Source organism: Psammomys obesus, unplaced genomic scaffold, assembly GCF_907164565.1.
Source record: "Psammomys obesus unplaced genomic scaffold, mPsaObe1.curated_primary_1811, whole genome shotgun sequence".
In the NCBI taxonomy this organism is placed as follows: domain Eukaryota; kingdom Metazoa; phylum Chordata; class Mammalia; order Rodentia; family Muridae; genus Psammomys; species Psammomys obesus.
Window position 1 is genome coordinate 6,767,556 of NW_026596057.1, and position 13,776 is coordinate 6,781,331.

At 40.5% G+C, this 13,776-nt stretch overlaps 1 non-coding gene across 1 annotated transcript; it reads right to left on the bottom strand.

Moving 5' to 3' along the window:
- Nucleotides 1-11,332: 11,332 nt before the first annotated feature.
- LOC129689510 (U1 spliceosomal RNA) lies at nucleotides 11,333-11,504 on the bottom strand. Its single transcript, XR_008722118.1, has one exon. It is a non-coding gene; the product is annotated as a U1 spliceosomal RNA (small nuclear RNA).
- Nucleotides 11,505-13,776: the final 2,272 nt, after the last annotated feature.

The following is a 13,776-nucleotide window of genomic DNA, read 5'->3' on the forward strand; positions in this document are numbered from 1 at the left end:
CTTCCTTCATTGGCCAGTCTTTCTATGGCAAACACAGCTTAGCTCTCGAATTGGACTCAGCCATTGATAAGATAACAAATTTCCTCTCCTCGTCCCCATATCCACAAACCACATGGAATGTTATCCATGGTTTTCGCTTCTGAGTTCTTTCAGATGGAGAAAGAATATAAGTATGTCGTGAATCGACTCAGGTGTAGAATTTTACAGTCACAAGACTGGTTTCTGTGCTTTCGGTTACGACCCTTTTAGAATTTAATAACAAAGTTTTAGGTGGCCATACTTATCGGGTCCATGCAAAGTCGTAGAGAAAGTAATGGTTTCTGTAGTAGTTTTTTTTTTCCTCCTCAAGTGCTTTATTAGAGTTTCAGGACTGATTTTAGATTTACTTTTTTAAAATTATTTTTATTTTTAATAAACTTTATTTACTTTGTATCCTCCCTCTAGTTCCCTCCCTCCTTTTCTCCCAATCCCTCCCTTCCTCCCCATTCTCCATGCATGCCCCTCCCCATGTCCCACTCATAGGGAAGGGTTTCTTTTTCTTCCTTTTGATCCTAGTCTGTTAGGTCTCATCAGGAGTGGCTGCATTGTCTTCCTCTGTGACCTGGTAAGGCTGCTCCCCCCTCAGGGGGAGCTAATTTAAGAGCAGGCCAATCAGTTCATGTCAGAGACAGCCCCTGTTCCCATTACTATGGAACCCACTTGGACACTGAACTGACATGGGCTACATCTGTGCAGGGGTTCTAGGTTATCTCCATGCATGGTACTTGGTTGGAGTATGAGTCTCAGGAAAGACCCCTGTGTTCAAATTTTTTGGTTTTGTTGCTCTCCTTGTGGACCTCCTGTGAACCGAAGAATGGATACAGAAATTGTGGTACATCTACACAATGGAACATTACTCAGCAATGAAAAACAAGGAAATCATTAAATTTTCAGGTAAATGGTGGGATCTGGAAAAGATCATCCTGAGTGAGCTATCCCAGAAGCAGAAAAACGCACATGGTATATACTCACTCATATAGACATGTAATATAGGATGAACCTACTAAAATGTATACACCTAAAGAAACTGGAGGGCTCTGGCTAAAGTGCTCAATCCCCATCCAGAAAGGCAAAGAGGATGGACATCAGAAGAAGAAGAAAACAGGAAACAAGTTAAGAGCCTCCCACAGAGGACCTTTGAAAGGCTCTGCCCTGCAGACTATCAAAGCAGATGCTAGACTTATGGCCAAACTTTGGACAGAGTGCATGGAATCTTATGAAAGAAGTGGGAAACAGTAAGATTTGGAGAGGACAGGAGGTCTGTAGTGGATTTTTACCACGTCGTGTGACGCTAAGTTGGGATTTGGAATGATCTCGAGCAAATGTGTATTAAAGTTATGGTCCCTGGGTAGCCATCACCAGGAAGCTATGGAATCTACACAAGATGAGCCCTGTCGCCAATCTTTGAAGTCACTGAGGTGTGACCTGGGAGAAGGTTGGAGATCTTGCTCCGGCTTGCGCTCCTGCGATGGTGTGCTATCTTACCACAGGCCCAAAAGGTAATGTGCCAAACCTATCCATCACTGAAATTCCCAACATTTTGAGCTAAAATTAATATTTTTCTCCTTATCTGTTGATTATTGCTGGTGTTTGTTGTAATGACAGACTGTTAGCACGTGTGTTGCTTATCTAAGTCATGTAAGGAAATAGATAGTTAATGGATATAAACAGGAACAAAAACAATGTGCACTTGTTAGACACGTAATTCAATCTGTGAGATGTGAAGTGTTCAGGCACACTGAACGCCACCTTGTTAATTGCTGGCTTTGGTAAGGTGCTGGGCACCAGCGGGTGTATTTTGCAGAAAACATGGAAAGTTAAGGTAGCTTAAAGGTGTTTGTTCTGTATTTAGAAGCAGTATCGTGACATTTTTCAAGAAAATTTGTTTGAGCGAAAAAAAAAAAACCCTCACAAATGTTTTATGTTGGACACTCAGCATTGCTTTAAACTCACTAAGAAATGAGATGGGGCAGGGGGCTATAGCAGGGATACAAAGTGAATAAATTGTAATAAACAAACAAGTAAGCAAAGGTGTGAGCTCTATAGTTGTGATTATTACACATGGTACATTTCTCTGAAACTACAGGAATTCTTCCAAACTTAAAGTCTCCTTTGTACGGTATTAACATGGTCCAGCTTTATATAGTTTGTTGTTGAATAGTAGGCATTATTGTTTCTCTTTACTATCGATATTTTGTATACTTAGAGTAAGTTTCATTAAGTGACACGCAGTTAGTTTATGTGTGTTTGTTTTATATTTAGCCGTTACTTTACTCATTTTTGTTTAAAAAATATCTTTTTTTGTCAATTTCTGACATTCATATAAATTATTCATTCTGGCTACTCTGCCCACCAAACCCTTTTCTCCATCCCACCTCAGTCACCTGCCTTCTCTTTAAGCTCTTTCCCATATTCTTGACTTTCCACAGAGTTTAAGTAGGCCTATCTGTGTGGGCATGGGTTTGGAGCTGACTATGCCCTAGAAACTGCTGGGCTCTTTTGTTTGTGCACATCTGGATACTATGTATCCCCACTCCTAGAATCCGTTAGTTGCCAATAATTCAGTGGTGAGTGGAAGGACACACAGACCCCTTTCCCGACCGTAGACGACCAGTGAGTGGACCCAAACTGCACAGGCACAGTGGTAACAGGTGAAGCTGCTGTGAGCACGAGTGGCATAACTGTGTCATTACTTAGAAGACTGCGTTTCTCAACAACACCCCCCCCCCCCGCTTTCCAGTCCTTGCATTGTTTCAGCCCCATCTTCTATAAAGTTCCCTTAGTTTTTAGGGGGTGAGATCAACATCATGTTTAGGGGTAAGCCCTCAACCATCCTTCGTTTTCAGAATCTTCTGTACTCATGGATCTCAGCAATCACCTGTGTTCATTGCAAAATGAGGCTCAACTGATGAAGGCCGAGAGCAGCCTTTGTCTGTTGTGTAAGCGTACTTATTTAGAAGAAAGTTTGATATGTTAATTTAGCTAAGTAGCAATATTTCTCCAACCCCCACAGGCCTCAGACTTCCTCAGTCATGGGTTCTTAATCAGGTTTATGATACTAGATATGGATTTCCTCTTGTGAAATGGGCCTCGAATTCAACTGGTGAAGGGTTGGTTACCCTCAAGATAGTCTTACCACTATTGTACCAATAGGCATACCTTGTCTGGAAGGTTAGTGTTTTTGGTTCACAGAACACATCTGGGCAAGGGGAACTTTTGACTCAATTTCAGTTTGGTTCTCCGTATCTTGCATCCAAGTAGTGTGCTGTCTTTAGCAATAGAATCTCATCAGTTACCTCTTGTGGACAACCAGGAGGAATAGCAAGAGCCTGTATAGTTTGGAAGGGCCACTGGGACCTCCCTAACCAAAATCTCCTATCAAATCTCTTGACCATCTTAATGAGGTGTCTGGAGGTATCGCCCGCCTGTCACGGGGGGGGGGGGGTTCTGTTTAGTTATCATTACCTCTAAGACAGGCATTATCTAGCATTATGATCCATCTTCCTTCACATTCTCTTTTATGTCCTTGAATTGGGACACCAAGTAGTAGCTCTCTGTGCAGTTTTTTTCATAAGCGCTTTGTTCTGACAAACTCTTCTCACTTCAGTCATCCCCATTCCTACACCCTCCCATTTGAACTTTTTGACTCTCAGTGTTTTCCTCATTCCACCCTCATTTTATCTATGGGCCTTGTCCCTGTACGTGCATTCTTAATGCAACTCTGATCATTTTAGAGTTCTTAGCCTCTCTCACTTAACGTAGTTAATGTTATATTTCAATTTATGTTTAACTGCTTGCTTGTTAGTCTTTTTGTTGGTTACTTTGCTTTCTTTATTTTTGGTGTTGAGTTACTCTTAGCGATTTATCTTCCAATTCACCAACTCTATTTTCAGTTATGTCTAATTGGCTTTTAAACCCACATGTAATTCTTAAAAAGCAGTTATTAAGGTTTTATTTCGTAATTATACTCAGTTACAAATTCTAGTTCTCATTCCAAATTCTTGACTTAAATCTCTATTTTCTTTATAACATTAATTATACTTATTCAGCAATCCATGTCTAAAATACTACTTACTGTGGTTTCTATGAATCTGTGTGTCAAGCCCCGACTGCCAACCCCGAGATGTTTTCTGTTCTTTTCTCTAGTCATTTTGCCCTGGAATGTCTGACCAGAGCAAATAGATATTCAGAATATTTGAGAGACAACTTGAAATTTTCAGTGATGCTACCTCCTTATTTTGCTTTTGGTGGATTATTAGCATATGGAGATTATGTAAAATTAACTATGGACTAAATTGACCTGATAATTTGTTTAGACCTTTATAAAGACTAATTCTGCTCATTACAGCCATGAGGGGGCTCGAACAAAAGCCTGGTTGTTCCCTAATTCCTTTGTACATGCAAAGACACCAATATCAGATTTTGACTAAAATGCCCCCAAGAGACTGCTTCTCAATTCCTTGGCTTTCCTGGCTGAAATATCTTAATTGGAGTGCAGCATTAAATGCCAGGCTCCTCTTTTTGAGAACTTTGAACTCTCAATTTATGATTTGCCTTATAGTTCTAAAATGGTATCAAAATGCTTTTCGAGTTGTGTTTACTAAGTAGACTTCTAAAAGCATAATTCTTGGACAAAACTGTACACTTTTTAAAGCTTTGCAAACATTCTACCCTATTGTATCTCCAGAAAAGACTTTTTTATTTATAGTCTAATAATGAGGCTTAGTTTTAAGTGAATACCTATAACTTTTAATATAAGAAGAAACAGGAAAATATTTTTATTCTTGTAAAGATTTTTACCCACCCAGTCTTAAAATTTTATTAGTGGAATTTTTACTTTATCCTTCACACACAGAAAAAAAAAGCCTTTTTTGGGTTTGGTTCAAAATCTATTAGATTACATACACAAGAATCTATTCCTAGGAAATGTGGTTCGATTTATATAAAAATGAATTTTCATGAAATTTGTGTTAGAATCTTAAATAATCACTGAAATAGAGCTATGGTAAGGAGGTCCAACAGGGAGAAGAGTAACATGGAATTATATAATTCTGCAAATGACTTGACATTTTCAAAGCATTTAGGTGGCATGTCGATGGCTGTCCATTTTCTGTGCCACCTGTTTAGGAAAGAATCCTTTGCATTTTTTTTTTAATAAGGGTCAGTAAATTGTTTGGCTCTACTCTACAAAAGTAGGGGGAAAAAAAACCTCAGACTTTTCATTTTGGAATGATGGGAACAAATGGCATGCGGCCCCCTTTAAAAACAATAACCGTAAGGTAATAGAGGGGTTTAGTGGTGCCTACACTGAGGAGAGCGACTTCAAATTATCAGACACATCTATCCTGAGGTGTTGAAAGGAGAAAGTAAAACAAATAGTAAAGCTACAAATAAAGTTTATTTTATCAAAATTAAAACTACTTCCTTCTCTCCGCTTCAGAGTAACCTTGAGATGGAACAGTCTAGGGATTATATTGCTCTAATCCCTCTGCAGGTAGTTCCACAGCAGGAGGTGCCTGCTACAGACAAAATTATAGGGTTAAGAATGTTCACAATTCAGTGAACTGATTGGCTGACTATCCCTCAGGGCTTTAGAGTCAAATATTTATACATCTAAATGGGAGCAAAGAAAAGAAAATGGTTCATAAAGAGAGTCCCAAAGCATGTATTATTAAAAATAACAGATGGAAATGTTGTATTTTTGAAACATTCTTTCTACGAATTCGTTTGAAGTGTGTTTTGGTAGGAAAAGCTAAGCCAAAAGTGGAAGAGAAAGGGAGCAAGGGGGAAGGCTTTATTTCCAAATGTTGATGTCAGCAAGAGTATAAAGATAGCACTCCTTAAAACGGCAAATCACTAAATGTGTTTGCAAGGTTTCTACTTCACATAAAAGTCCCAGAGGAGAAAGAATCTGAAACACACTTTATCCTCAGTGCTCTGTTTTTTAGGTGTGCAGAGCCTCACAAATCTTGGCCCTTTCAAAGGATGCATGGCCTCCCGGTTGAATCTTTTCATGAATCCTGAAATGATTAAAACCCAAGTCGAAAAGCAGGCAGCATAGTCCATGACAGAGATGTCTCCCACTCCCCTAACTAGTGGGTTAACATGAAGCCCGACACACCCATCGGACTTTTCTTGAGGTCTGTGCACTGTAGTATGTCTACCCTGTACGAAATGACTGAAATCTGCATGTAAGTGAGTGTATGCCATGTGTGTCTTTCTGGGTCTAGGTTACCTCATTCGGGACGATCTTTTCTAGCTCCATCCATTTGCCTGCAAATTTCATGATTTCCTTGTTTTTAATGGCTGAGTAGCATTCCGTTGTATAAACGTACCACAGTTTCTTTATCCATTCTTTAGCTGAGGGACCTGTAGGTTGTTTCCATGTTATGGTTGATATGAACATGATTGGGTAATTGTCCTTGTTGCATGATAGAGAACTTTTTGGGTGTATAGCTGGAACTTGAGGTAGCACTATTCCTAATCTTCTGAGAAAGTGCCAGATTGATTTCCAAAGTGGTTGTACAAGGTTACATTCCCACCAGCAATGGAGGAGGGTTCCCCTTTCTCCACAACCTCTCCAGCATGTGTTGTCACTTGAATTTTTAATCTTGGCCATTCTGACAGATGTAAAATGGAATCTCAGAGTTGTTTTGATTTGCATTTCCCTGATGACTAAGGATGTTGAGCATTTCTTTGAGTGCTTCTCCACCATTTGACATTCCTCTGTTGAGAATTCTCTGTTTAGCTGTGTCCTGTTTTTTTTTAATGAATTTTTATTTTTTATATTAATTACTGTGTCCCATTTTAGTTGGATTATTTGGTTTGTTGGTGTTTAATTTCTTGAGTTCTTTATATATTCTGGAATTAGCCATTTCTTGGAAGCAGGACTGGTGAGGATCTTTTCCCAATCTGTAGAACGCCGTTTCATTCTATTGATATTGTCCTTCACCTTGCAGAAGCTTTTCCATTTCAAGAGGCCACATTTATTAATTGTAGGTCTTAGAGCCTGAGCTGTTGGTGTTCTGTTCAGGAAGCTGTCTCCTGTGCCAATGAGTTCAAGGCTCTTACCCACTTTCTCCTCTAGCAGAGTTAGTATCTGATTTTCTGTTGAAGTCTCTGATCCATGTGAACTTGAGTTTTGTGCAGGGAGATAAGAAAAGAAAACTGAACAACAAAAAACAAATAAAAAAAAAACAAGTCAAGACTGAGAAAATTGTCTCAAAAAAGCCATTGGCCTCACTGTGTTAGTCAGTGTATTGTGACTTTTCTGTTACTCCATCAAAGGAAGAGCCTATTTGGGTGATGGCTCCAGAGGGAGAGCCTGTACTGAGATGGCATGGCAAGCAGGTGGCCAGATCAAGAAGCTTAGAGCTCACGTCTCATTGGCACACAGAAAACAAGAAGTAGAGTGAGGCTATAAACTCCCAAACCCAAAGCCCATTCCTCAAAGATTTGCTTCCTCTAGCAAGGTTCCCTTTCCTAAAATTTCTACAACCATCCGCAGGCAGAGCCACCAACTGGGGATCAAGTGTTCAAATACAAGAGCCTAATGGGGATACTTTTCACTCAAACCACCACTTTCAGGGGTTTTTGTTGTTGTTGTTTGTTTTGTCTTGTTTGTCACTGTGACTAAATAATCTGAGAAAAGTCAATTTAGAGGCGGACATTTTTATTTTGGCTCATAGTTTCAAGCAATGGTTAATTGTCTCCATTTTTTTTTTTTTTGAGACAGAATGTCATAGAGGAGAGCATCCTTGAGAGGTAAAAAGGAGGGAGGGAGAGAACAAGTGGAAGAGAGAGGGGCTGCTAACAAGACATAATCCCCCAAGGGCATACCTTGAAAGTTCCAGTCCCTTCACCTAGATATCACCACTTAAGGCTTCTATTAGCCCATCAAATTATTATCCTGCTAAAGGAATAATCTACTGATGAAGCCAGACCCCAATAGATCTAGTAATTTCTGCAAAGCTAGTACATAGCATCTTAGCACAGGCCTTTATGGCATATTTTTGATCCAAACCATAATATTTATACTGGCCTAGATTTAGTAGGAAGTAGATAAGATTATGGGCTTTATTCCAGAAAGGCAATACTCATGGTCCATCAAGCCAGAGTTTTCAGAAACAGAGAAATACAAGGCAGAAATACAAATGAGAAAAAAAAAATTACACTTGTTTTATGTTCCTGTCCCCATGACAGAATCAACAGTTTAGGATTTTTCTGTTGTCTTTCCAGGGGTGGGAAAACATCCGGTTCCAGTCAATCAATTTGAAGTTATCCATGGTCAGTCCAATTTCCCCATCACTTATCTCTCAGGACATGGTTGAGTACCCTGCTGTTCTCAATGAAGCTCAAGATCTGCCATATGATAATGTGATTTACTACATAGCAACTGGCCAAAGAAAGAGTATTCACAAGAGCAAATCATTCTGCCTGCGTATCCAGACATAGTCTTTATTTGTGACAGAGATATGAATATAATTTCTGCTTTAGTCTATTATCATGAAAAGGAGACAAGCCTGGAGGAGGGATAATGATTAAAGTGCAGGAAATTAGTGAACCTTTAAATATTGAAATGCAGTTTAGATGTTACATGGCACTAACCTAGAACTCACTGTACTTAAGCCCAATACCTTCCATCTGACTTTTTGTCTCCATTTATACTCCCAAATCAAAAAGACCTTTAAGCTGCTATGCAGAGGCTGTTGGGATCAGTAAGCAGGCACTTCTATGGCCAGCCCCATAGACCGGTTATCAGGCATTTGTGAAGACACCCTGACCACCTGGAATTACCTGTGCATGCCCTTGATCACCCTATAAGAGAACTGGAACCCTCATCCTCTCTCTCTCTCTCTCTCTCTCTCTCTCTCTCTTCTTCCTCTTCTGCTCCCTGATTCTTCCTTTCTCTCTCCCTCTCTCTGTAACCCCCTTTCCCTAATAAACCTCCCACATGGAACCAATCTCGTGGTGTGATTTGAGAACCCGCGTGTAACCTTCACATTCGCACATTTCCTAACAGAGGCAGCTAATGAGCAAGAGAGAGGTGATAGAGCAGTACACATTCAAGTCAATATTGATTTACCTCCGTGTTAGCAGAGAATGAAATTGACCTACAACCTCATACAATGGTAACTGTAACTCTCACTCTTCCATATAAAGACTCATGGATTAAAAACCCAAACCACCCTTGGTGTTTCCAGGTGGCAGTAATCCGCAAACTCCATCAAGATCATCGGGAGAGCAGTGCTCCATGTTTTAGGATGGGTATCGCCATATAGTGTACACCCAGTCTAGCCACCCACAAACTCTGTTTTGAGTTCAAACTAGTAGGGTTGTCCAAAACAAAAGTAACTACACATGGCCCATCATGTCAATCGGTCATGCCAGTCTTTTCAGTGAATATGTGTGGCATATTTTATCAAAACAGCATAATTGAAGGCAGGAACCTACATTGTGCATAATTTACTCTACTGTGAAAAAGAAAATTGATGCACTTAGCATTTTGTTTGCTAAGAGGAAAACATGTTTTCTTGTCATTTGGTTTTCTTAATATATATTAAACTATTTCTGGAGCAACTACAACAACAACAAAAAATATTGAAATGCAGGCTAGTAACAGCCACAATGTCAGCTGATCTCCATGGCAAGAATTTGAGAATTTCTTCATTGACCTGTAAGCACTGAGAACCAACATCAGCCAGTGAAGAAAGGGAATAATACCCAGAACTCTCTGAGTTCTAAAATGTCAGGATGAACAATCAGATGGCAAGGAAACAAGGAAGATGGAGAGGGAACAACAACCAAGCATCGATACATTGTATCCTCTAGAGGGTCTATCTCAAGCAGGGCAAGAAAATGTTTGGTGATGGCTCTCTGGGTCACGGCATCCGCTCAGGAAAACTGAGCCAGAGAGCCCCCGAAACTGCAGGTTCCAGCCAGCAGCAGGAAGGTTGACAACAGAGCCATTTCCTATGCCTCCTTTGACACCGGGTCCAGGCTTTGAACGGTTGCACCAGCCTCGTGTTTTTCTGGTGGTGTGCCAGCGCAGTCTAGGTGAAATACTTACTTCACCTCTTTCAGGCCAGCCATCCCACAGTAGTTCCCAGCTCCATTCCTAATTGTCTGAGAAAGCACCAGATTGGGGGAGGGTTCTCCTTTCTCCTCAACCTTTCCAGCATGTGTCATCCCTTGATTTTTTTTTCCCCTAGCAATATTTATTTATTTATTTTACTATTATAATTTCTTACAATTTATTCAATTTGTGTCCCAGCTGTAGCTCCCTCCCTTGTCTCCTCCCAATCCCACCCTACCTCCCTCTTCTCCTGCTATGCCTCTCTCTTAGTCCACTGATTTAGGAGGTCCTTCTCCCCTTCTATCTGACCCTAGCCTAGTAAGTCTCATCAGGACTGGTTGCATTGTCTTCCTCTGTGGCCTGGTGGCTCCCAGGGGGAGGTGATCAGAGAGCCTGCCACTGAGTTCATGCCAAAGAAAGCCTCTGCTCCCCTTACTAGAGACCTGTTGAAATTTTTTTGTTTAGTTGTGTTCCCCATTTTAAAATTGGATTACTTGGTTTGTTGGTGTTTAACTTCTTGAGTTCTTTATATAGTCTGGATATTAGCCCTCTGTCAGATTTAGGGTTAGTGGAGAATCTTTTCCCAGGCTATAGGTTGTCATTTTGTTCTGTTGACAGTGTACTTTGCTTCACAGAAGCTTTTCAGTTTCAGGAGGTCCCATTTTTTGATTGTTGATCTTCAAGCCTATGCTGTTGGTGTTCTGTTCAGGAAGTTGTCTCCTGTGCCAATGAGTTCCAGGCTCTTCCCATTTTTCTTCTAACAGTTGTTAGCATGTCTGGCTTTATGTTGAGGTCTTTAATCCACTTGGACTTTAGTTTTGAGCAGAGTGATAAATATGGATCTATTTGCATTTTTCTACATGTAGACATCCAGTTACACCAGCACCATTTGTTGAAGATGTTGTCTTTTTTCCATTGTATGGTTTTGGCATCTTTGTCAAAAATCAAGTATCTGTAGGTGTGTGAGTTTATTTTTGGATCCTCAATTCAATTCCATTGATCCACCAATCTGTTTCTACGTCAGTACCATGTCATTTTTATTACTGTTGCTCCGTAGTACAGCTTGAAATCAGGGATGGCAACACCTCCAAAAGTTCTTGTATTGTTCAGGATGGTTTTAGCTGTTCCAGGTCTTTTGTTTTTCCATACGACCTATCACTCACAAATACACAGAAGGAATTCTTCACATACCTCCATGAGTACTAATTGTTTCTTTTTCAGGGGAGAGCACAAACACAGTCCCCCACTACCACAAATTATGCAGTAGAGTTTCCAGCATTTGGGGAAATCACAGGAGTCAGCACATCTGGAGTGCAATGGCTGAGCCTCGCGCTGGGGCCCTGGAAAAACCACCTTCGTGATCATGGTATCTCCCCTGCCAGGTGAGCACTAATTATGTGGAGAATTATTGATAAAACAATATTTCTGTTGGGAGCCCTGCAGAGTGGTAAAGTATAGGAAGTGTTGAAACAAGGCTAAGATACCTCCCACCAAAAATGGCCTCCTGTAACCTAGAAACTGAATTACAGTAGAAGCTCTAAATTTTGTGATTGATCAGAATACTCGTAAGCCGACACTGATACGAGGCTCATCAGGCACATTTTTATAAAATGGAGTAATATGTCATAAGTGTTAGAACGGCTAAAGGCCACCATAGCATCATTTTCTTGTTAAGTAATTAATAGCATATTCATAGAATCAATGTTTAAAAGAGTGCAAGAATAAAATCGTGGCTGGCGACACAACTTTTGGCATCAGGTATGTTGGAATTAAATCCCAGGTATACTACTTACTAGCTGTGTGGCCTTGAGAGTTATTTTCCTTCTTTGCATCTTAATTTCCTCATCTATAAAATGAAAGCTTATGGGCTCTTAGGCATAGTAAAGCATGAAAGGGTAGAGGAAGGATTGAGGAAGTTCTGGGGTGGTTGGAGAAGAGAGAAGTTAAAGGGGAAATGCGGGTAACTAAAATTATACAAGGAAAATACATTGAGATTAATATGAACAGCAACAACAAAAAGTAACACACTAAAAATATTCACATGAGAATAGACCTTAAAACCTCAACCTGACCTTTGTATACCAAATCGAATTCTACCAAGCTAGGGAACTATATAAAGATTATTGAACATGATTAGAATAAATATATCAAACAAGCCCCACATGCTTAGTGAATTTTATACATTTTGTTCACTTCCATGTCCACTGTACTTATGGAATGAATGGCTGTATGCTGGTAACTGTTAAGACACAAAATCTTGGTTCCTCAGTAAGGGAGGAAACCAATAAACATATAATGCGTGAACAAAGGACATTATGCCTTGTGGGTGATTGTTGATCCTGTGTGCAGCTCTGCAAATTCTTTCGGTCATAATAGCCAAGGGATGAAGGTGAGGTTTTAAAAATTAGATGAGCCAATTATTGCTTAGACATTCCCTGTGTCTTTGTTCCCCCTTTATCCCCGCACTTTTTGTAGGTAGGGTAGTTTTTGGATCAAAGGTTTTTTGTTTGTTTGTTTTTTGTTTGTTTGTTTGTTTTTTGTTTTTTTGGTGGGTTGTTGTTCCCCTCCTAGATCACTAGTCCCTGCACATATGTGCTCAATGGGTGGCTTGGTCTTCATATGGTTTGCCTGGTGAGTGGATGGGCAGGGTACTGTTTTTAACATGGACTCTATTAGCTGCTTTTGGATCACTTCCCCCTGGCAGCAATGCCTCGCCTGGCCTCAGGGGTTGAGGATATGCTCAGTCCTGATGTGACTTGATGTGCTAGGGAGAATTGATATGGTGCGAAGGGGCTCCCCTTTTCTTGGGGGAAAGAGAGAAGAGAAGGAAGAAGGAGAGAAGGAGGAACTGGAGGGAGGGGAAGGAGGCAGTACCCTTGGGATGTAAAGTAAATAAACTGAAGTTTTTAAAAAAGGAATGCACACACCATCTATTTCATCGAAAAATAAAAAAATAACAATTAGATGAGATGGCATGATACTTAAAGTTTACTTCAGCGCTTTCGCAAAACATTGCTGTAACATAATGGAGGCTTTGAGGGGCAGGTAAAGTAACCAACAGTTTAATAAACCCTTCTGCTGTTGGGCTGAAGACCAGAGCTATTAAACAAAAAGAAGGCAGGGTATAAATAGTTAGGGGTGTGAGGAGACAGGTGGAGAGTGGGGAAAGAAAGAAAGAGAAAATAACAGAAGGCAACGTAGGAAAGCTCAGACTTGCAGGTTCTGGTGAGTGTTTTATTCAACTTGATACACGCTAGGGTCATTTGGGAAGCGGCAACCTCAGCTGAGGAATTACTTCCATCAGACTGGTAGGCAGGCAAGTCTGTGGATAGTTTTTCTTTAATTAATGGCTAATATAGGAGGGTCCAGCTCTCTCCCCTGGGCAGGTGGTCAAGGGTTGTACAAGAAAGCAGGCTGAGCAAACCATGGCCATGGTGCCAGGAAGCAGTATCTCTCTACCCTGTCTAGCTTCCAGGTTTCTGCACTGAGCTCCTACCCTGGCTTCTTGTCCTGATGTCCCCTCGCGATGGATTGTAACTATAAGCTAAAATAAGCTCTTTCCTCCCTGAGTTGCTTTTGGTCATAGAAACCTAAGCCATGCAGTTACTTCCCAATTTATATTTGTGAAATTCGCTCCTGTGTTAGAACTCACTGCTACGTGC